Source organism: Ammospiza caudacuta, chromosome 13, assembly GCF_027887145.1.
Source record: "Ammospiza caudacuta isolate bAmmCau1 chromosome 13, bAmmCau1.pri, whole genome shotgun sequence".
NCBI classification, from domain to species: domain Eukaryota; kingdom Metazoa; phylum Chordata; class Aves; order Passeriformes; family Passerellidae; genus Ammospiza; species Ammospiza caudacuta.
The window spans coordinates 11,299,107-11,320,853 of record NC_080605.1 but is presented as its reverse complement, the minus strand read 5'-3'; the positions used below and the strand labels follow the sequence as shown (position 1 = coordinate 11,320,853).

Sequence of the window (21,747 nt, the reverse complement as noted above, 5' to 3'; positions counted from 1 at the left end):
AGATAAATCCTCATTACCCAGACTGTTAAAAAATATTTAGAATTGGTCTTCTGCAAGTTTTCCACACTGCAGTTATGCAAAAACACAGTCATTGTAAGCCACATTATGCTTTTCTCCTGTACCACTTACAGGAAAAAATACTGCTTAAAAACTATCTTTCCTCCTCGCACTACTGTAAATCAGAAAGTTGTGTGTTCAGCTGACTCTCACATTTATGATCTGGTCAGATTAAATATGGGAATCTTGCTGCTCCTTCAGCCAAAGCAAAAGCTGCAAATACTTTTCAGTTGCTGTTTCATCAGCAAAATAATCACTTCTTATCATGACAATTTCTTTTGCTGAAGGAGAAAGAGAATACTTCAACAATATAACCATGTTAACTATCAATTCTTGAAGGTTTGCCTAAATACACAGCTGGTTTCTCCATCACCCATTCCCATGCACTTGGATACCCCACGTTCCTGAGGCTGCACTTCTGACTACAGGAAGAGCACTGGGAAATAGAATGGGAGCACAAGTAAGTGTGAGATTTCAGTCTTCATAAAGCTCACAGCTCCATGGACTGATAGAGCCAAGGCCATTAAAAGGACAGCTCTAGATACGTGGATGGAAGAATATAAAGTATTGACAAAATTAGGGTTAGGAAACAATCTGGGTGTGATGGGCTACCAGATTCAGTTAAACACAGCAGTGTTTCAGCTGGATGATTTATAAGCACAAGTACCAAGCATTACTGAGAATTCAGTTCATCTATAATGGTGGAAACAAAGAGAATGAATTCCTATTCATCCTAGTCAGTGATGAATAGGATATGCCATTTGAGTCCATCCTAAATTGCATGAAAATTATCAAAGAAATGCACTTTGGGCACTTCTTTCTACAAGACTGATACAGAAGGAAAAAAATGCACTGTAAGGAATCTGAACCTATAAAATATGTAATTGTCCAGCTTACCTGTACTTTTAAAGTGTCTGAAGGATACAGAGACCATAAATATAGGGAATAATTTTATTGTAAGATACATTAAAGAAAACGTTAAAACTAACCTATAAACTAAGTGAGAACAAATGTGCACTTACTTACTTCATGGGTTTCAAAACAAGGCAATTTTAAAGCAGCAGGTCAATCTTTTGGGTTTAATCTGCCTGCATCATTAACTTTTCTCACTCATAAGAGCAAACAAATTAAAATTGTCTGGTTTAGGATCTCTATAGTGTCTCAGTAGTGGTTCATGTCATACATCTTTTAGATAACACCACTAAGAAAACTTTTTAAAAACCACACTCTGCTTTCATCATCATTTTAGCATAACTGAATTCTTGGATAATCTTTAGCACAAGCAGCTCATGAGAAATGAGAATGTGCTAAGACTCCTCAAAATTTCTGAAGAACTCCTCAACTTCAAATTCCACTTTTTTTACAGTAAAAATGATAACCTTACTCTGAGTGGCATGAATTAGTATGGCTTCACCAGGAAAGGCAGCATTGAGTTGTATAAATAGAACAATTTGGTTAAATACAAATAAGCAAGTTAGCACAAAGTAAATCAGCACAGATGCACTGTAACTCCTTAGGTGCCTGCCCTTGTGATCTTATAAATGCAAAGGAAATTGATGCAGCTTACCCACTAACAGGGATAGAAAAAAACTCCTTCACATTCACTTTAAGGTAAGAGAGTCCACAATGGCCCTTAACCACAGAGCTGTTGATAACTGAAGTTCACATCCTACCTTGCTTCCCACCAACTTCTCCATGAGCCTGTGAGTTATGGGCAAAGGGCCTGGCACACTGATCCCTGAACTGGTTAACATTCAAAAACCTGTCTATTAAATTTTGCTCTTTGGTTTACACAATCTGGGCATTGAAGTCCATGGCACGTTGGAAGCCTCATCTGACAGATGTGGGAAGAATGAAAAAGTCATTATTAGTTACAGGTATAAGGTGTTGGGGCTGTCTAGAAACCAGTAAACCAAAAAGCTATTAATTTCTACTCTTTCTTTAACAGTTCACAAAGTCTAAGATAGGAATAATTATTTATTTTAAGATACTTACTTCGTGAAACTAACAAAAAGTTGATCTGTGCAACAACAAACTAAAATTCAGAGATAGGATAAAAATCCAAATTTTCCTCCAAAATGAGCAAAATATGTGAATATATTTTAATATTTTATAAAATATATTCATATTCTGCCTTGAAATATAAGCACATGTATAACTGCACACAAATGATTACATGTGAAACAAGGTGAAATAATTTTTACCTCACACCTGCCAACTGGGAACTTGATGGTGTCGAATGATCCAGGTTTAAAAACAGTTGCAGTGAGCTTTCAGGAGGAGCCTAGTTCTCCTGAGAGAGGAGAGTTACTTTTTAAGGCTACTTCTTTAAAGTCTCAAAAAATACACAAGAGAACTAGAAACCCTATCCTGTCACACGGATTGTTACTTTGTCCCCCATGAGCAGGGATTGTAACACTGAAGGGTCCAGCTCTCTTCTGCATGATGGAGAGAGACCAAGCTGTATTTTCTCACACTGATGAAGTTAAATGGCTTTCCTAACTGAAGGAAGTTCTCAGCTGCTAAAATTCAAGGCACTTATGATACAACAGTGAGGAGAGCAAACCATTTCCTACAAACTGAAAGTGTGTGCATCAAGCTTGTTGTCAAAGCTATCCAGCCAAAATGAGAGAATTCAGAATCCTTTCCAGCTGGTTTTTATCCCTGTTCACAAAAAATTTGTGTGCAAAGAAGAAATGAAGAGGTTTTAACCTTTCAGTGTGTTAAGCCTCAGTGGGAAATGTGACTATCTCCCCACTTCACTGGAATAAAGATGCATGCCACCTATCCACTCAGTGCCATCTACCAACAGCACCGAGCTGGCCTCAAAATCCTCTCCTTGTCATCCCTGGAGGAGGTCAGCTTGCAGCCCCTTGTGGGAAATCACCAGTCTGTAAATTCTAACCCTGCACTTTGACAGACAAATCCCTTTTTAAGTCTCCACCCATGCAGTGGGAACCTGTGGCCATGCACCACCAGCTCTCCTCAGCCCAGCAGGAGAGCAGAGTGCATGCCCATCTCCATCTCTCCCGGACACACCTCACCCACTGCCAACCCTCCCTGTCACCTTCCCTTCCCCTGCTCCCACCGATGGATCATGCTGGGGTCAATCCAAGCCAGGGGGCTGCCAAACTCAGCTCCTCTTTTTCTCACTGCTTCTCTTGCCCTGGGAAATTATTTTAATTCCTCCTCTACCCACCTCTATTCTCTTGTGCGGTGAGAAGCCGGGTCTGCCATGCCCACTGTTCTGCCTGGGAGGCTCTGCATCCCTTCCCTGCCTCACACTCCCTTCCTAAACGACACAAGGTGGCCGGAGATATTTTTACCTTCCCTACCTTCATCCACCCAACCCTTTTCTCCCACTGCCACCTCCTCGGCGGGGGAGAGGGACATGCAGCCTTTTCCTCCGACTCTCCTAAGGAGACCAGCCCTCCTCCCTTCGCCCTGCCATCTTCTTACCTGTAAGCGAGCAGGACGTTCAGGCTCTCCCCCACCCTGAGACCCCGGCAAGGCCCCAGTTCCTCCCCTCCAACTTCACCCCCACCCCCGGCCACCCCTGGGCGCCGTGGCGGGGCCGCGGGTGGCGGGGCCCGCATCCCCGGGCGCCCCCGCCGTCTCCATCCTGCCCGCTCCACCCGCGCCGCCCCCGGGAAAAGCCTCGCCTGGCCGCCGCCCCCCTTCCTCCTCCCACCCACCTCCGCCGGCGAGGTGCGAGGGGCCGGCGGAGCCCCGCGCCCGGCGGTGGCGGCGAGGGGCGGAAGCGGGCGGGGGCGGCGGCGGCGGCGGGGAGAGCCCGGGTGCAGAGCAGGCCGCGTCGCGCCGACCCCGGCGGCAGCAGGGGCGGGCAGGGCCGCCGGGGCCGCCCGGTGTCTCCGGCACCTGGAGCGTGGCCTGCCCGTCCCTCCGCACGTACTCACCGCCCGGTTCGCCATTACGGAGCCGCCGCCGCTGCCCGGCAGGAGGCGGCGATGCCCCACGCCTGTGACAGCTCCGCGCCGGGGCGGCCGCGGGCGGGCGCGACGGCTTCCCCTCCCCCCGCGGGGATTCCCCCCGTGTCCCCCCCTCGGGAGCCGGCGGGCGAGGGCGGCACTCACTCACCGTGCGGTGTCGCAGGCCGGCGGGCGGCGCGGGCGGCGCTCGGCGCTGTCCCCGCGCCTCTCCCCGCTCCTCCCCGCGGGCGCTGCGCGGGAGGGGCCCCGCGCGGGGGGGGGCGCAGGGCGGGGGGCGAAGTTTCACTCGCTCCGCGCCGCGACCCCAGCGGCCCCAGCGAACCCGCGGGGACGGGCTGGGGGGCGCATTTGCATATTTGTCACCCCCGCGCTGATTGGCCGCTCGCGCGGGGGCCGCCGCCGCGCGCTGACACGGCGGCTCGGCTCGGGAGGGAGGGAGGGAGCGGCGTGAGGGGAGGAAGAGGCGGGCGGAGCGGGGACGGGGCGCGGGAAGGGGCGTGCGCGGGGCGGGGATGCGCGGGGGGCGGAGAGGGGACCCGGGGGCGTGCGAGTTCCCTTCCCGAGACACCTTCGCCCTCCCGCCGCAGCCCCTGCGGGAGGGGCAGCCCTGGCGGGGCGGGGGCGGGCGGCGCGGAGCCGGCGGAGCGGTGCGTGCGGCGGGCTGGGCACATCCAATATGGCCCCTGCGCCGGGAGAAGCCAATCCCGGGCGCGGTTACTCCGGAGGCTCCGGCGGAGGCCGGGCCGGGATGCGGGGCAGGCCCCGGGGGGCGGGGGGAGCGGGGATTTTCCCTGGGAAAGGGAAACTTGGCGCTCCGGCGCGATTTGGCGAGGCGCTCACGCAGCCGCTCCGGGCGCCCCGGCCGTGCCTCCGTGGGAGCGCGGCCGGCAGCGGGAATGCCGCCTTGGCTCCGGGAAACCACGGGGGCGCGTTTGACACCGGCGCTGGGGATGGTGCTCGCCAGCCAAGGCTCTCTCTCCCTCCCTCCCTCTCTCTCTCTCCAGGCAGAGCCCGTGGGCTGGCAGCTCAGTTCGTCTGACCCAGCGGTGGCATCACCAGGTCTTCCATTGAAAGCCAAGGGCTTTCAGGGTGAGCGAGGGGAATTCCCGCCTGCAAATGCAAAGGCAGATGCCAGGCAGGACGAGTGTAGCCTCAGGTACACGGATCAAGCCACTTAGGAATACATTTATTGAACACGCTAACAGGGCTCATGCATTCCAACAAAGTTAACTATAAGCCTTTTCTTTTACATAATATTTTTTTCAAACTTGTTAAGATGAAGTACGTTAAAACACAGGTATTGATTTCAAAATCAAAGTTTTGAAGTAACCATTGCCAAAGACACTCCAGTGTTATCTGAAATAACTTTTCTTTTTGAAGTGTCAAGCTACAGAGCTGTTACAGGACTCGTTTCCCCGTAGCAGGACAGCAGAACAAAAAGCTTGAGGGGAGAGTTTCTAGCACAGCTGAAGTGAGAAACCTTTTTGGGTCTTGCCTACAACTTTATCTACTTTGGCAAATAAGTAGAGAAAAAAAAAAAAAAAACGGAAAAAAACCCCACTTTAGTTGAACAGTTACATAACTCTTTTGAGTTGACCTAAAGACTAAATTAAGAATTCTAGGAATACAAGAAAATTCCCAGTCAGGATTATATACACTTGGATATTGTACCTGTGAGGACTACAGGCACAGAGGCAATCAGAAATCTCACCCTAAGTCTTCCATTCCTTGCTAGCAGGGAACATGGGATATACTTCTGGTTCTCTCCAACCTGTTGCTTCTATCGTTAGGATATTATTTAAGGCAAGTTTTGTCATTATATTAAGTATCAGATTTGTTGTGTATCTTATATGCTTGATTATAATTACAATTCATTAATTGATTACAGAATTTCTAAATAGTTTGTCTACTGAGATTCTGTGGCTACAAGCATAAGGTAGGGTCTTACCATTAGTTTAGAAGACAAGCCTTTAAGCAAGCTACTTCAATGTTTTGGCTTTACAGTACTTTTGTCTTTCTCCCCATCTCTCAATTCCTTCATCACAAAAACTCCAGTCTTCCTCTCAGACTATTCAGAAGACTATTGTTAATATTTACACTAAACTTTGTTTTTACTTTCTTCTTTTAGCCAGCCCCATAATTTCCCCTTCTCTCATTAGCAATTAAAAAAAGTTTTAAAAAATAAATATAGCTGTTGTGTTTTTGTTTGGTTGGGTTTTTTAAAATCCTAATGGCTTCTAAATCAAAACTTACATTTCTCTGCTCCTCTAGCCCCCATAAAAGAAATAAGCACATACTTCAATGGAAAAAAGTTGGCCTTCACCCTTTTATTAGGATGAGCCAGGCAGTGGTAGTACTTCCTTAATAAAGCTATCAACAGCAGTGGAACAGTGTGAAGGGCTCTCAGCTCTGGAGAGGGTGAATGGCAGTGTCATACGCTGAGAGCACAAGCTTGGAATCATAAATCACATGAATGACCAAAAATAGGATCATGTGACTGGTTATTCTGCTGCTCAAAAGGACATTGAAACTCACAAGCACTTCATGTTTGGATGTATCCTTTTACAATTTAGAAAACAAAGAGGTTACATAAATAAATATACAGAATTAAATAGTTATTTTTGTTTTAGGCCTCATTTTATTAAACGTCTGTGTCACATCAGTTCCAGAGATGGCTTTTACTCAGTGTTCATTTTTATTTCCATCAAAACTTCTGATATTTTACATCACCACCCTGAAATCCTATTGTTATTTCAAGCAATCAGAATTTTAGCAAGTTTTCTACATTTATGGTGTCTATTTTCTCAGTAGCACTGCTTCACAAGGTAATTATATTGTCTTGATCACAGTGTATTGATCACTGTTTTGTAATGTTGGGTTTGGTAAGAGTGAACAAATACTTTGCCCCTCCACTCTTTTTTTTTTTTAATACATTTCTTCAGATGTCTCATGTACCACAGATTTAGAGCACATGCATTTTTTAATGTTCTTGGTTCCCACAGAACTATAGTGATTTATTCTGCCTTTGGATTTACCACGTGTCTTGTAACCCATTGTAGCCTATAGAGGGAGAGGTCTTCTGTACTCAAAGCAAGGACACTCATCCTTTATCCTTCTGTAAGCATGGAATAAAATTTTGCAAGAAAAACTCTACCAGAGGAAACCAGTTGCTGTACTTTCCTGTACTTGGGTTACCCATGGAAATTGCTGCAGAGGTGTTGAGGTCAGGGCTCAAGTGACCCATTGAATCTTTAGGTAGGAAATGACCTCTGTGATCACTGAGTCCAACCATTGCCCCAGCACTGCCAAGCCCAGCACCAGCCCATGTTCCTCAGTGCCACATCTGCATCCCTTAAATCTCTCCAGAAATGGTGACTCCACCACTTCCCTGGGCAGTCTGTTCCAAACCTTCCAACCTCCTGGGAGGGTCTGCATCCCTCCCCTGTCAAACCTTTACAACACTCTTGGTTAATAAACTTTTCCTAATCTCTGATCCAAACCTTCTCTGGAACAGCTGCTGGCCACTTCCTCTTGTCCTATCACTTGTTACTGAGGAGGAGAAACCTCCCCCCACCTGGCTACAACCTTCAGGTAGCAGGAGAGAGCAATCAAGTTCTCATTTAACTGACTGTGCTGCTGAGGCTCTGCTGTTGCCACAGTGACTGCTTTGATCCTTCTCCAGCAGCCACCCTGTGTGACTTGGGGAAGCAGAGAGCAGTGAGTGCACAGATTGCTGTGTTGGAGCAGCTCTCCCTGTCTTTGCTGATGTGCTCCAAAAGCCTGATTGGGGTCTGGGATGCAGCTGAGGATCTGCAGTGCCACACACAACAAGCCCTTGCTGAGATGTTCAGCTGCTCAGTGTGTGCCTCTGCAACCTGCAGCATGAACAGGGAACAGAACGCTTTATCCAGGTAGCTTCTGGAGCTGTTAACAACGCTGCAGGGTGAGGGGCTCTGCTCACATCATTTTGCCTGTGAATACATTCAAAGTCACATGTTCCCATAGGGTTCAAATGGGGAGCTCTGCTTGTTTCGTTGTGCTGTCACGTGGCAGTTTGTGGGTTTGTGTGAGCTGGAATGAACGCTGGAACTCCTGCAGGGAGCAGCTATGCTGTGCACCTGCACATCTGAAACATTGCAGATGCAAAGGAAGTACCCAGAAGCAGATGGTTTCTCTCATGTCCTAGCAGAGGCAGATGTAAACCAGGGTATCATTATAAATCTTTTTAGATTAGGACAAAATTTAATTATTTTCACGGTGCTTGAGAACAATTGCATCTAAGGATATGTGGATCAGAAAGAGTAGCTGGAATTCTGCATATAAACCTTTAATACTGTGATAAACAATTACCAATAAATATCTGGTTGCTAATTAAATATGCAAATAATCTGCTTTATGAAATGGAAAGCAGCTAGAATGTTCTACTTTTACTGTGTCCTAAAAGTTTACCTGGCAGCTGGATCCTAGTGATGTAAATCGAGTTAACCTGCAGTTAAGGCATCAAAATGCTGGTTTCTGAAACTATTTTCATTGCCATTTCCTCAAACTCCCTCATCTGTGTCTGCTTACCACAATGACAGCCACAAGTATGTTGTTAATTGATGAAACACTAATGATAGTACTGAAATCTGTCATGAAATAGGAGGCATGAAAGGAGAACATTTTAAAGCTGAGCTTACTGGAATCTTACTTTTTCTACCGCACCATGTTTTTCATTAAGAAACTTATAAAGCATGTTTTTAGGGTAATTCCTGGCAGTGCCCAATTTTGGCGCTGCCAGGAGTGCTAAAACTTTCAGCAAAGGTTTTCTGCATTGTCTTTAGACAGAACAGAAGTTTGTATCTTGAAAGGCTGAGGTCAGTTTGTGTATCTAGGCGCTCTGAGATTTGTGAGTTGGGGTTTAAAGTGTAGTCTATAAAGATCTCATTCAAAGGAGAAGGGTGATACAGGACCTCCTCTAGACTCTTTTGTTAGGAAGAAAATAGCCAATTACGCCCAGCTGAAGGTTTTGATGACCACGTGGAGCTCACATCACCTGATTCTCTCTGGTCTCCATAAGGCAGCACTGAGGCCTCATTGCAGTTTTCTGTAGAGTGGTTTTAGTAGGGGGGAGTTTTCAGGAGAGAAAGACATCAATTCTAGCTGTAGAAATGTGCTTTTTTGCTGTTTCTTCAGTCTGTGAGAGGGAAGATACATACTGATGTCTTTACAAGCAGTTCAATGGGTGCAGGTATGGGTGTTCACCTCTGTTCACTTAGTCTCTGCTAAGTTAAAGCAGCAACTTCATTGCAGAGCCCAGCCAGCCTGGCTCCTGAAACTGAGAGCTGGGTCTGCACAAGCCTCAGCTTCTAAACTTCAGGGTAAAATGACAGGCTCGAGGAGGAAATATGGGGTAGATGGTTTGAGAAGGCTGTACAGCTTCCAAGTGCCTCAGCCAATGGGAAAAGGAAGAGAGCACCATGGGGCCAGGAGTTTAGGATAAAAGGAGGGTGAGCCCTATGAAACCTCGAGAGAGAAAACTCTGCAGGCACGTGCCCCAGGGGCCTCTCTCCCTTTATTTGAATAAAGATGCAGGACTCCTCTGTCTCCTTTGTGGACACTGGCTTGTCATAGTGTGGTTTTTCTATACAAAAGCCCCAATAAAAGTTTGGTAAAGAGTGGGGAAAATAAGTGTATTAACCAATTCTGAATACCAAATCACGCAACACTTCAGAATAGTTGAATAGTGCAGGGTGCACAGTTTGTGGTGATTGGGATGGGGCTGGCCCAGCCTCATCCCCAATGGGCTCCAGCTGTGAGCAGCAGGTGAGCAGCACTGACAGCAATGAGCCATGGAGTGCCCAGGGGCACTGAGCAACCACCAAAGGGAGCAGAGGGCACACAGGGGCAGAGCATGGACAGTGAGGGGCACACAGGGGCAGGGCACTGACAGTGAGGGGCACACAGGGGCAGGGCATTGACAGTGAGGGCACACAGGGGCAGGGCATTGACAATGAGGGGCACACAGGTGCAGGGCAGTGACAGTGAGGGCACACAGGTGCAGGGCATTAACAGTGAGGGGCACACAGGTGCAATGCGTGAACCATGAGGGGCACACAGATGCAATGCATTAACAGTGAGGGGCACACAGGTGCAGGGCATTAACATGAGGTGTATAAAAGTTGGGCTAGAGAACAAGTGGGGCAGATGCTTGCAGCCTTCCAAAGTGGTGTGATGTTGCTCTGCGTGGGCTGAGGCTTTCTGAAATTGTTAGTACTCTGTGTGTTGTGGCTATCTCAACTGGGATGTGTGCTGTGACAAAAAAGAGGTTTAGAAACTCTTCAGGGAGTCTGAATGTACGAAATAGAGGTAAGTTAATAATTTGTTGGTTGCTTATTGTAGTGCTTACTGTAGTAGGGAGGGGATCCTTAAGGAAAAGCTTCTTAGGTAGTTGAGAGTAATTGTAAACTATAAGCAATAGACTTTGAGGGCTTGTCTTTATAGCTCTACTAAACTTGTTGAGGTTGTAGCTTGGGAGCTGCTTTCAGTCAGTCCATAGCTAGCTACAACAGCAAGCATAGGCAACTTTGAATCCCTTAAACTTAAGGGGAAATGTAGAACCTCCCCTTGGTTATTAGATTTCATTTAAGCACCTGTGAAAATTGAGCTGGAAATACTGTCTTACGTTAAGCGGGTATCCATATACCAGTTGTGAGCAGCATATGAAATAAATCCCTAAAACGTGACGTTTTAATTCAGTACCTGTGTGTGACGGCGAGGCCGAGCAATGGCTGTGCCCGGTGCACCCAACCCACTCGCTCCTCCGTGCAGAAAGGTCCTGCTGCCCTCCTGTGGTCCTTCCCAGCGCCACGGGTTTGTTCTGAAGCTGCTGGAACATTAGTTTTCTTTTAAAGCCGAGTTTTTAGCTGCCTGTAAAATGAGAGATGCCTTTATTCTATATGAAAGAGCTAGTTTCAGGATGTGGAATGTTCTTCTGTGGTAAAATTACCTTTGTGGAGGACAGGACAGCAGTGGATGCCACTTATCCCAGCTTTTGTAAAGCTTTTCATCACACGTCTAGTATTCATCTGTCCAAGTTAGGGTTTCATGCTCTGAATGGGTAAGTAATCAGATAAATGAAAAACTGGATGAACAGGCATGGGAGAGTTTTTAATACTGTGTGCAAATGCTGGTAACAGAAAAAATACCCCAGGGATCCATACTGAGACTAGTTTTGTTTAACAGCTTTATTAGCTGCTTAGAGAGGTTTGCGGGTGACAAGAACAGGGGGGCGGGCCAGGTGGCATGCTGGATGACAAAGCTGCCACTCAGATATAGACAAGACTGGCAGGGATGTGCTTTACTGAAGCTTGTTTTCTAATATCTGAACCTATTCTAGGAATCTGGTATCTCCTGTGGTATCTTGAACATACTGAGAAATTTGTTTTAGATGTCTAAATAATGTAATATGCCAAGCCAACTAGCTGAGTCTTTGTTTGATGAAAAACACAGGTTATACTTTGTTGCTTTATGAAATTTGTGGTGAAACTATAAACCCATGATTGAATCTCTTGTCAGTGTTGGCTTCAGTAAGTAAACCTCAAATTTCCACTGAGGTAATAGCCAAGTAATCACGAAACTGAAAATGAGTTCATGACTTGAATTCTTTTATAATTCTCTACTGTTAACTGAGATTAAAACTCACCTGGCAATTTTGAAAAAACAAAAATCCTTTTTTTTTGATGTCAGCAATACCAATCATTTCTAAAGTGAACTTTCTTTTCTTTACTTTTAAATGAATATATGCAGATGAAAGCTTGTGTTTCACCGCTTGTGTAAAAGAAATTTATTATTGTAAGCTTGATCAGTACTGTGCAGCTTGTGTAAAAGGTTGTCTTGTGAGTTTCTGAGGCATGATGGAGTAACTGCTAATGTTACTGAGTTCTGTAAATGGTGTAGCTGAGCACTTGATTACTGCAGCACATCTATTTTAACTTGCATCCTCTGCCCTAAACCATAGGTCTCACTGGTCAGTGCAGTGCACCTCCAGAGTGGCTCTGTGGGACTGCTGTGCAGGGTTTGCAGTAGGATACTGATTGTGAGACTTCTAATCCTAAGAAGTTCTGTGTGCATGTGCCCCAAAGTATCCTCTCCTGAGGACTGATTTGAGTGAACTCTGTGGGAACTCAGCTGTCTTTTGTGTTGAATCTAAAGTACTTTGGGCAACCCAGAGTACTCTAAGAGCCACACAAACAGGCTGTGGCTGTTCTGCCCATCTGCAGGACTGACACTGTCCAAGAGGGAGTGAAGGCACAACACAGATGCATCTGTCTGCCAGGGGTTTTAGGAAGCCACAGGAGAGAGGTTGTGTTTGTTGGTGTCTTGTGGTAATTTGGACATGTCTGCCTAAATTCAGTGGAAATTGTTCTTTGAATCTGGGCCTAAACAAATGAAGTTCCTTTGGACCTTGACTCTCTGGGCTGAAGTCAAATATTTAACATCTGCTTACAAGTGATTAGTTAGTATGGTAAGGTGAACTTTTAAAGAGGTGCAAATGTTCTGACTTGCATTTCTTGTTCAGCTTCCCTTCTGTAAAAGTTCTTTACAAGTCACAAACTGGAAGAATATGGTGAAATGAAACTTGAAGGCCTTTTTAATTGTTATCTGTGGAAACATCCCTGAAGCAGTAATGTGCAGCCTAAGTGTGTAACTAGTGGTTGTCTGCTCAATGATTGAGGATTACTGCATACAGTAAACTAGATCTGTGCATAGGAAATGAGAAATTTGAGCCTTAGCAAAACATTACCTGGGAGATAACACACCGTAACTTTTTAGAAAATTAATTCTAATGTGATTCCTGAGCAACAGAATCAATGTGAGGTACTGTTTCTGTGTTACTTGTTTATTTTTTTTTCTATTGCTGCTTTAAACTTTAGTAACTGTTCAGGTATTTGTAACTGATCTTATGTTTTGTAATGCTTTGGGATACTAAAATTGACCTTAGTAATAGACTAAACTGCTGACTTAGTGAACTTCTGTTATTCACAAAAAATGAGATCTTAAATATTTCTTCTACCTAACTAGGTATGAAAAACCTGTGCAGACTTTTATCACTATCATGTAATGGCTCCCCACAGATATATAGGAGTTAGGATTGCATTTTGGCTGTACTAGTTTTAATTGCTTAGCTGCTTTATTGCTTTTGCTCTCCCTACTACTCACGGTTTTACTTTTTTTTTTAAATCCCTCTAATAGTTACTTTTCCCTCCAGTACTTGTCAGCTGAGTTATTTAATGCCTAAATTAGAAGGCTACTTGAATTGTGGACATGTGCCCATGCACAGGGTGTTGTGTTTTGGTTGGGTTTTTTTGGTGTGGGTTTTTTTAGTGTTGTTTGTTGTTGGTTTAGTGGCTTTTAAAATTTTGTTGAGTTTTCTGGTGTTTTTTTTTTTTTTTTCCCAATAGCACTTACTGAGACTGTGCCCTTGATTATGGCTCTGAAGAAACTGGTTTTTGGCTTCCCTTATTTAGAAGTTAGGAACAAAGAAATAGCCTAAATTCTACTGAACTTAATAAAAAGGAAAATACTTATCTTTTGATTTTTTCTATGAGCCTCTATCAGTTTCAGAACAGTTAGATGGAGGAGGTGTGTGTATGTCTATATAAAGTGTATACCTGCAGTGCCACGCCCTCAGAAGAGAGAGTTTGTAGTGCAAATTCTTCCAAACATCATAACATCTTTAAATCTCCTGCAGAATGGAATTTGACTGCTCACAAGAGGGCACTGCAGCTCTACTTTTGTGCATGTTATTGTAAGCCATGAGAAAAACAAATAATATTGTTGTTTTTCAGTGTAATTTTAAAATGAAGCTCTACCAGTATAGATTTCCAGTTTGGTTTTGGTGGTGATTCTGTTTTTTTCTTGTTTTGTTTATTTTTAGGTTTTTTAAAGCAGAAATCAAGGCACTGGAAGTAATAGAGAAGTTAGAGTTGGGAGCTTTGAATGGAATGCCAGCTTCAGGGTCAGAGTATTGTAGCTGGTGATGACTGAGTGAGACAAGTAAGATAAAGAAAGCTGTGATCTCTTTCAAAAGAAAAGGGGAAGGCTGTCTGACCATAATGAACTAATTTATTTACTTATCAAAGCCTTAAGTGTCATTAGACAGCTCAGTAGGCAAGTCATCCTGAGAGGAGTGTTCACTTAGTAAAGATTAATTATAGCCTCCAGCATATCAAGTTTATTATGTCCAATAAGTATGTCAAACAGCTGGAGGAACATGTTTGTCTTTACACTTGATAGCATTCTCTTGCCTCAAGGTCTGACTCCTGGAAGAATAATTAGTTGATGTGGATGAATTGTTTCTAATTCTGCAAACTGTTTTTTGGTGTGTGTTTCAATCTGTGCTTTGAGTAAAACAAAATTATGTATTGGATTGGATGCCAAAGTTGTGGATACATAACTCTAATAGTGCATGGACTGTAAAGCACCATAGGGTTTTGTTTCTTTTTTTTGGTGTTTAATCTATGCATTTATTGTATTTAAGAGTAATTGTTGAATAATTTTTGTTTTAGGATGTTTTTTCTCAGAGAAATTATGGAAGACTAGCAACTCAAAAATTGTTGGGCTTTTAGTGTCTACCTGCTAAGAAATTCTTATAACAAGCTGGCTTTACAATTTTCCATAATCTCTTTCTCTTTGGCTATTACTTCTCATTAAATGGCATAGACACTCACAAACTTGGTGATGTAAAAGTCTCTGCCACTGAATAGACAAGGCAGGCTTGGAGCCACATTGCAAATAGCTGAAGGATCCACAAAAGCCATGGGAAAAAGTCTGTACTTATGTGTAATTTATATGTGCTTTTCAAAAGCATATAATACTATAGGATTATGAAGGGGGTGCATGGAGCTGATAAAAGCTACAGGAAACAGCCAAATGTACAATGAGAAAAAAGATTACTGCAAGAAATGATGTAAGAAATTATGTAAGGTGTTTCAGTAGAATAAGGAAAACTTCTGATAACAGAATGAGTTTAGGATCTCCAGGACAAGATTTAGCTAAAAATTTTAAAATTGGTTTTTATACAGTGCTCTGAAGGTGATGTCAGAAAGGAAGATAAGATAGTTTTGTTTTAAACAATAAAAACTTCAGATTGGTGAGAGGTAGGCACAATTTTGAGTTTTGAGCAGACATGGTGCAGTTTTGAAACAGAGGGAGAGCAATAATTCTTAAATGGAATGTCTAGATAAACAACCAAAACCCCTGGTCAGTCTTTGAAAGCAAGTGACAAGATCTGATTTTAAATAAGTGATTAGATACTCTTATAAAAATCAAGTTTAGACTGCAATAAACCTGCACTGGTTTTTCATCTGGCTTTCTCCTTTTGCTCTGCAGTTTCTGATTCCTGTGGTACTGGGTCAGGCTGTTACTGTCTGTCCTATCTTGCTGGAATGTGTAGAACTTTTTTCTCTTGTCACAATAGGATTCTTGTGAGGTTTATGATATGTATTAAGCAGAGGGGTTTTGTATAGCCTTCAAGAGAATGAATAAGTGTGAGCTGACCAAGTGTGTGCATGTACAGCAAACAATGTCACCAATTAGGTAACATCTTTGGCAAATAGAGAAAAACTTAGAATCTCAGGGTCTTTTATAGTATTATAGGTTTGCTATTTCTTTCTCCCTCACCTGGCAAATGGCAGAAATTTGTCATTTAACAATTCAGTGCAGTAGACCTTTTATAGATATTGAGAAAGCATGCACACAAATCTTAGAGCAATAACTCTTAAGTATTCTGAAAGCTTAGTTCTTAAACTTAGTTCAGTGGAATTTTCAAGTACTGTAACATATTCACTTGTTTTTTCTTTCAGCCAGCCAAACACAGATTGTGTTTTCAAAGAGAGAACAGATTGTCATGGTTCCTTCTCCTTAGTGTACAGAAACACAGGCGTATTTGACAGCAGCAGAACAGCACGTTAGGGTGGAGGCACAAAGATAGCTTGAGAGAACACTCATTAGCATCTGCTTTTTTATTCTTAGGAGTTAATAAATAGCAAATAGACATTCCTTTAAGAGCATACTGCTAAATTAATCCTTTCATTTACTAATGAAAAATAATTAGAAATGGTATCTTTTCCTATTGCTATTTGAAACTTAAAAAATATGTACTTGATGTGAATTTCATGAAAAAATCTTTTAAGATTACTTTGCTGAGGTAGACAGACAACTCCTTAGAGAAGCATAATATAGACTGAGAATATTACAGGTCTTGTTTAGCCATTCAAATAAAATCTGACAACTACAGGGATATGCTGTATATACTTTATGTGCCATTGGAAGGTTTAGCATTTCCTTTGTGTTTTCACTGAAAATGCAGAACACAGTAGTGGGGAAGGAAGTAATATATAAGTACACCCAAAATTTAAGTTTCTTGTGTACCTGCTAAGTAATTAATTTCTTCTTCCTGCATGGAAATGCTTGACCAGTGGATCTGGCTGCTGGCTATCAAACTCTGGTCACTAGGAGGTAACACGCAAAAAAACATTAGCTGAATGCATGTCAGAAAGTGAATCTCCAGAATATGTCAATGGGCCTTGTCATCAGTGTGCAGTGCTGAGCAAACATTGTCACTGGAACCGAGGACAGCTCTTATTTCATGTCATAGAAACCTTTTTTAGAGGTTGTGCTAAGCAAACAGTGAGCATATCCCCTTGCTGTGGGTAGACATGGCTGTTTGTGATACAAAATCTTTGCACGCAGGGGTTCAAGCTGAAGATTGCTGGATTTTCTATAAGAAGTTGTTTTCCTGTTCAAAACCAGTTGTAGGTCTAATATCTTACTGTGTGCTGTAGTCATAGTATGAAATCAATAATGTGCTCCTCTATGATTCATTGAAGTAGCCTGAAGTGCTTAAGCACTGTATTTGGCTTTGCATCAGACCTGTATTTTTTGGGGTCACATCTGCAAAACCTTCTACTTTACCTGTGGTAATAAGGAAAAACTATTTCAGTGTAGCTGTTTGATTAGTTGGTGTAGAGGCTTAGTATGCCTGTTGATATATTAGACAATTTAGTTTGGACAAGTATTTTTTTTATCCTTTTAGCTACTGTTAGTGCCAAAGCAATTCCACATTTTAGCTAGGTATGAGAAAAGCTAGACTGAGGACCTTATATGTGAGCGAATCCACCTCTTTATAAAAAAAAGACTCTGGGAGAATGTTTCTATGCTACTTGATAAATGTGTACTCCTTTAATGAAGAAATAGGATGGAGTCTTTAGAAATCTCAAAGTTTGTGTAGCTTTTTCACTGTAAAAAATATACAGTTGATTAGAACAAATTCCTGAGAGACGTTGAGATGAAGATAGAAACGATCTAGAGACAGCATGAACAGGATAATATAAATAATTTTATGGCCATTTGAAATGGAGTCTGGCTAAAGCTGTGAAGAGTTCTTCCAGAAGAGCTGTGCTAGGAGAATTGTTCCCAATTCATGTGCTTATATGACTTCTTCAGCTGGTCTCCTGATTCTTTTAACTTTTCTCAAAAGTTTTATCCGAAGTAAATTGGGACCCAATCCCCTTTGTCCTCTCTTGTATTGACAGTAAAATTGTTTATTTAGATTCAGGATGTTGTTTGTACAGTTATCACTTTATCATTTAAATTATAATTTATTCAAGTGCTGCATGCTTTTCACAAATTGTGCTGCAAAATTCCTTATAAGAGTTTGGAATATTTCTTCAACTGCTGGCTTGAATATCTGAAATATATGCAGCTGACTCCTCATGGTTGACTGGGTTAGTAGCCACTGTGCCTTGGCTTCCTCAAAATCTAGAACTCCTCTGCTGGACTAATCTGCCATGCTTGTGGCCTGCATTTGAAGTGCATTCAATGCACTTGTTTAGAAGTGCATTTGACTTTCGTCTTTAGACTTTGCATGGAATGTTGGAGAGTTTTGCTCAGAAATGACTTATAGAGTTTTGTTCAGACATGCCATAATCATATACAGCTGATGGAAAAGTAAAAGGCAGCTGTGAGGAGCAAATTCTCACAGCCTGTTTCTGTAAACAACAAAAGTTCTCAGGCACGTTTATGTAAACAGCAGAGGTTCTCAGGTTGTTTTTAATAACAAGTAAATATCTTATCCTTGGCTGGTTTGGGAAAGCAAAAGTTGACAAACATGGAGGCCTTGAGAACTTTCTTAACAGGGTGAGAAAATAAATCTTGGATTCAATAACAAACCTCAGGTATTGAAAACAAAAGGAGGGGTTAATGTGTAATCTGTGACCGATGATGAGCTCGGATTTTGCAATATGCATGAGCTTAATTAATACCACTATAAAGGTGTGTAAGTGAGAGCAATAAATTGGAGTTTGATGCGGATCAATAAGGATGGGTCGTCTCCCTTCGCTTTCAACAATGGAACTTGCTGCAAAAGGTTTGAGAGAAGGTTTTCTTCTGGTTTTAGGGCAGATAGATGAAAGCTTGTCCATTCAAACTGGGAGAATCACAGCCAAACTGAGACTGCCTTGTAAATGGGGTCTACTAGACAGCCTTGAAATATTGGAGATGATGGACTAGATATGAGATTAATTAGATGATCTCCCTTGCTGTCAGGAGAAATAAAGGATGCAAAACCACTTAATTAGAACAGGACAATATAATGAATAATGTGTTTCAGTGCAGGCTTTTTTCTTCTGCTTTCAGCATGCTTCTGTAAAAGTACTTGGCAAGTAATAATCTGTCTAATAAGTAGACAAAGGAAAGAAGTTGTCTTTTAGTTCATTTACAAAAACTGTCTTGGTTAATCTATGAAAAATTAGTGAAGTGGCCTACTGCATGGTTAAATTTGGAATACTTTCTCATTTCTCTGGCTGTTATGTACTTCCAGTTTTGAAAAGGAAATATAGGATGGAAAAAAACCTATTGTTGCTATGGGAACAGTAACTTGGTGTAATTGAAACTAGCTGTTGCTGTTGGAGTTTGTAGCACATCAGTACCTGGACTATGGCCCAGGTGCTCAACCAGTGTGTAGCCAGGCTGGAATGGAGGGAGGTCAGAAACTTAAAGAATGAGATATAAGTATAATCAATAACAGCTTAAGCCATTTTCAAATACTCCTGTGTAAAGAGCTTCTGCATTTATTGTCAGTGGTCAATAATACAAACAGGCTATCAGTACTTCAGTTGAATCATTTCCTAATGTAAAGCATTCTGCTTTGAAATTTTTCAGCATTTCCAGGAATCTAATGAAGAGCCTTACAGAAAAAACATTGTGTTTCAACAGATGAGGGAAGTGGATGTGTTAAATAGATATTTGAAAGAAATGCCTGACCCTGAAGGCTGGCAAACATGGTTGCAATAGTGGGCAGACACAAAACTGAACTGAAAGCAGAATGGTGTAATTAAAGACATCTCTTACCTTTAAATATTTAAGACATTGTCATCTCTGAGCATGTCTTATATTTAACCTAAGATACTGAAAAATCAGAGTCACCAGGTGTGGCTCTTGTGGCCATCACAGACTGTATAATATTGAACTATCAACATAGTATTCAGCTACCATCTAGTGGAGGATTTGAGACAGTGTTCTGAAAATGCAGGCTAGTAAAAGCTCCAGAATAATTAATACTTGTCCAGCTATTGCAATTTGGCCAAATGCTGAGGTTTTTGTCAGATTGTATTCCTTACAAGTAAGATCATATTGACTAATAAAGTCAACCTGAATTAAAAGGGGGAAGGATACTGAAGTGGATGAAGCATACAAATGGTGAAACACAGAAATATAGAATTGTGTTCCTGGGGTTTTCTTATGAAAACAAAAACTACACATGTGCTTCTTGAGAGTTTGAGACTCCTTTGTCCAGTCTTTTCAAAATGGACATGCTGGTTTAGGTCAGTTCAGCAATTCAAAATCCTGGAGGTTCCACTTGTGATTGTGTGGACCTCATTTATGACTACATGTAATTTTAAGCCACTCCAAAAGCCCCTTAGGCTGGATGTTCCAGTATTACCAGTATAGCTGAGATGACTCAACTGAGATGACACTCATCCTGGTTTAGAGGATTTGGCTGAAATGCACTTTGTGTACTAGAAAGAGAAAATGTGGTCCCATACTGTGTTTAAAAACAGTGAAAGAGTAATGGCAAAATGTTCCAGCACAGCTGTAGTTCTTCTCTGCCTAATCCTCATTGCATTCAGCTGGATTTTTTTGTCTTCTGGAGCAACTGAATTCTGCTTGCCCTTTGATTGTCAGAGGTTAAACTAGCTCTAACCTGAGGATGGAAGTGGTTCTGGAACTTTGCTCCTAAATCCTTTTCTGGCTTGATGGAGGGGGGGTCTCCTACAATGATCAAGGTTTGTCAGAGGTTGTCCTCTCTAGATTCCTGGGTATGTTATGGAGAGTTACAGCTCAGCTAAAATGCATTGCTGATGGAGGGCTGTGCAGGAGGGATGCTCTTCTCATAGTCAAATTTATTTGTGGAAGCACACAGGATATGTGGATGGCTATAAGGTCTGGTATTGCTGAGCACTTCTCTAGGACGGAACTCTGAGGAATGCACCTTTGTAGTCAACAGTTTAAAAATGGAGAAGAGAGTTTTACTCATGGCAAACCAGACACTGCAGGTCCATGTGTACCTGAGGGTACCACTGGCTTGTAGCTAGTTTGTGTGGATGGATGACATCGTGGGACAGCCCCTTTGAATCCTTTGTGTATCTCTCACTAGAAAATTTCTTGTGGGTTACGATGTTTCAGCTTGTTGGTTTAGAATCTGGTAGAGATGTGCTGTTTGACAGGCCTGGGTATTAGGTATATGTATTCAGGCTTGCTTTCATCTGAAAGTTTCATGATATTTCAGAGTTGAGAAGCTTGTTTTTTTTAAAGAGGGGGAGGTGTTTGGGTTGTTTATTTTGTTTTGCATTTCTTAAATCTAAGGTTCAAGCTTATATTTAATGAGAGTTTGGGCATGTGGAGTTCTCTCACTTCTAAGAGATGTTTCAAGCAAGGTGTCTCCCTATTCTGGAGGCTTCTTCTTGGAGCTGGTAACAACAAAAAAATTGAGTGATCTTGAGAAAATAACAAGTTGTTGTACGGTGCTAAACCAAGGAAAATCATATACTTAATGATGGGCTTAGTAATGACTATGCTACTGTTACTTTGCAGCTGTGTCAAAATGGAAGCCTAATTTGTCAACAGGAAAGACCTGCCAATAGCCCAGGTTCTTCCTAAAGAAGTCATCATGAAACACTGATTTTCTGACTTAAATGAGTAAGTTAGGCTTTATAAGTAAATTGAGCAAATTATTTATCCCTCATGAATGAGTCAAGGAGTTTTAATAGAACTTGCATTGAAACTTGAAAGACTTGGACTCAAAGCTATTAAAACAGCAGGAGCAAAACTATGAAGGTGTTACTGCATTTAAAATAACTTGTAATTATATAGCAGTATAAATTATCATGCTGAAGATGTTTACAAGATTGTACAGGCTTGCTAATTTGACAACATGCATTTTCCCCTTTTCCAGATGCTGTTTCCTATTATGGAGCTTTAGAATATTTAAAAGTTAAAATAGGCTTTCTTGGGCAAGAAAATTGTGAGTTACTCTGTTGGGAAAGAATATTAATGCAGAACAATTTCCTACTCTCAAAACTTTTCTTTTGCGACCTGCAGTAAACCATGGCTCTTTAATAGCTGCTGTTTGAGTGGCAGGATCAGTGAGTTGTTACAGAAACTAGAGATACTTGATCTTCACAATTCAGTAGTGAAG

General features: G+C 42.4%; 1 protein-coding gene and 1 long non-coding RNA gene across 2 annotated transcripts in view; one reads left to right on the top strand and one right to left on the bottom strand.

Annotated features, from left to right (window-relative positions):
- Window positions 1–4,361, bottom strand: part of CHD9 (chromodomain helicase DNA binding protein 9) — an 86,924-nt gene extending 82,563 nt beyond the window's left edge. The window contains exon 1 of the mRNA XM_058813794.1: window positions 4,156–4,361. The gene's annotated coding sequence lies outside the window, so the exon portion shown is untranslated. The remainder of the gene's footprint in view (window positions 1–4,155) is intronic.
- A 5,841-nt stretch (window positions 4,362–10,202) lies between these two features.
- LOC131563635 (uncharacterized) overlaps window positions 10,203–21,747 on the top strand; it is a 56,844-nt gene continuing 45,299 nt past the window's right edge. The window contains exon 1 of the long non-coding RNA XR_009275303.1: window positions 10,203–10,355. This is a non-coding gene — a long non-coding RNA (uncharacterized LOC131563635). The remainder of the gene's footprint in view (window positions 10,356–21,747) is intronic.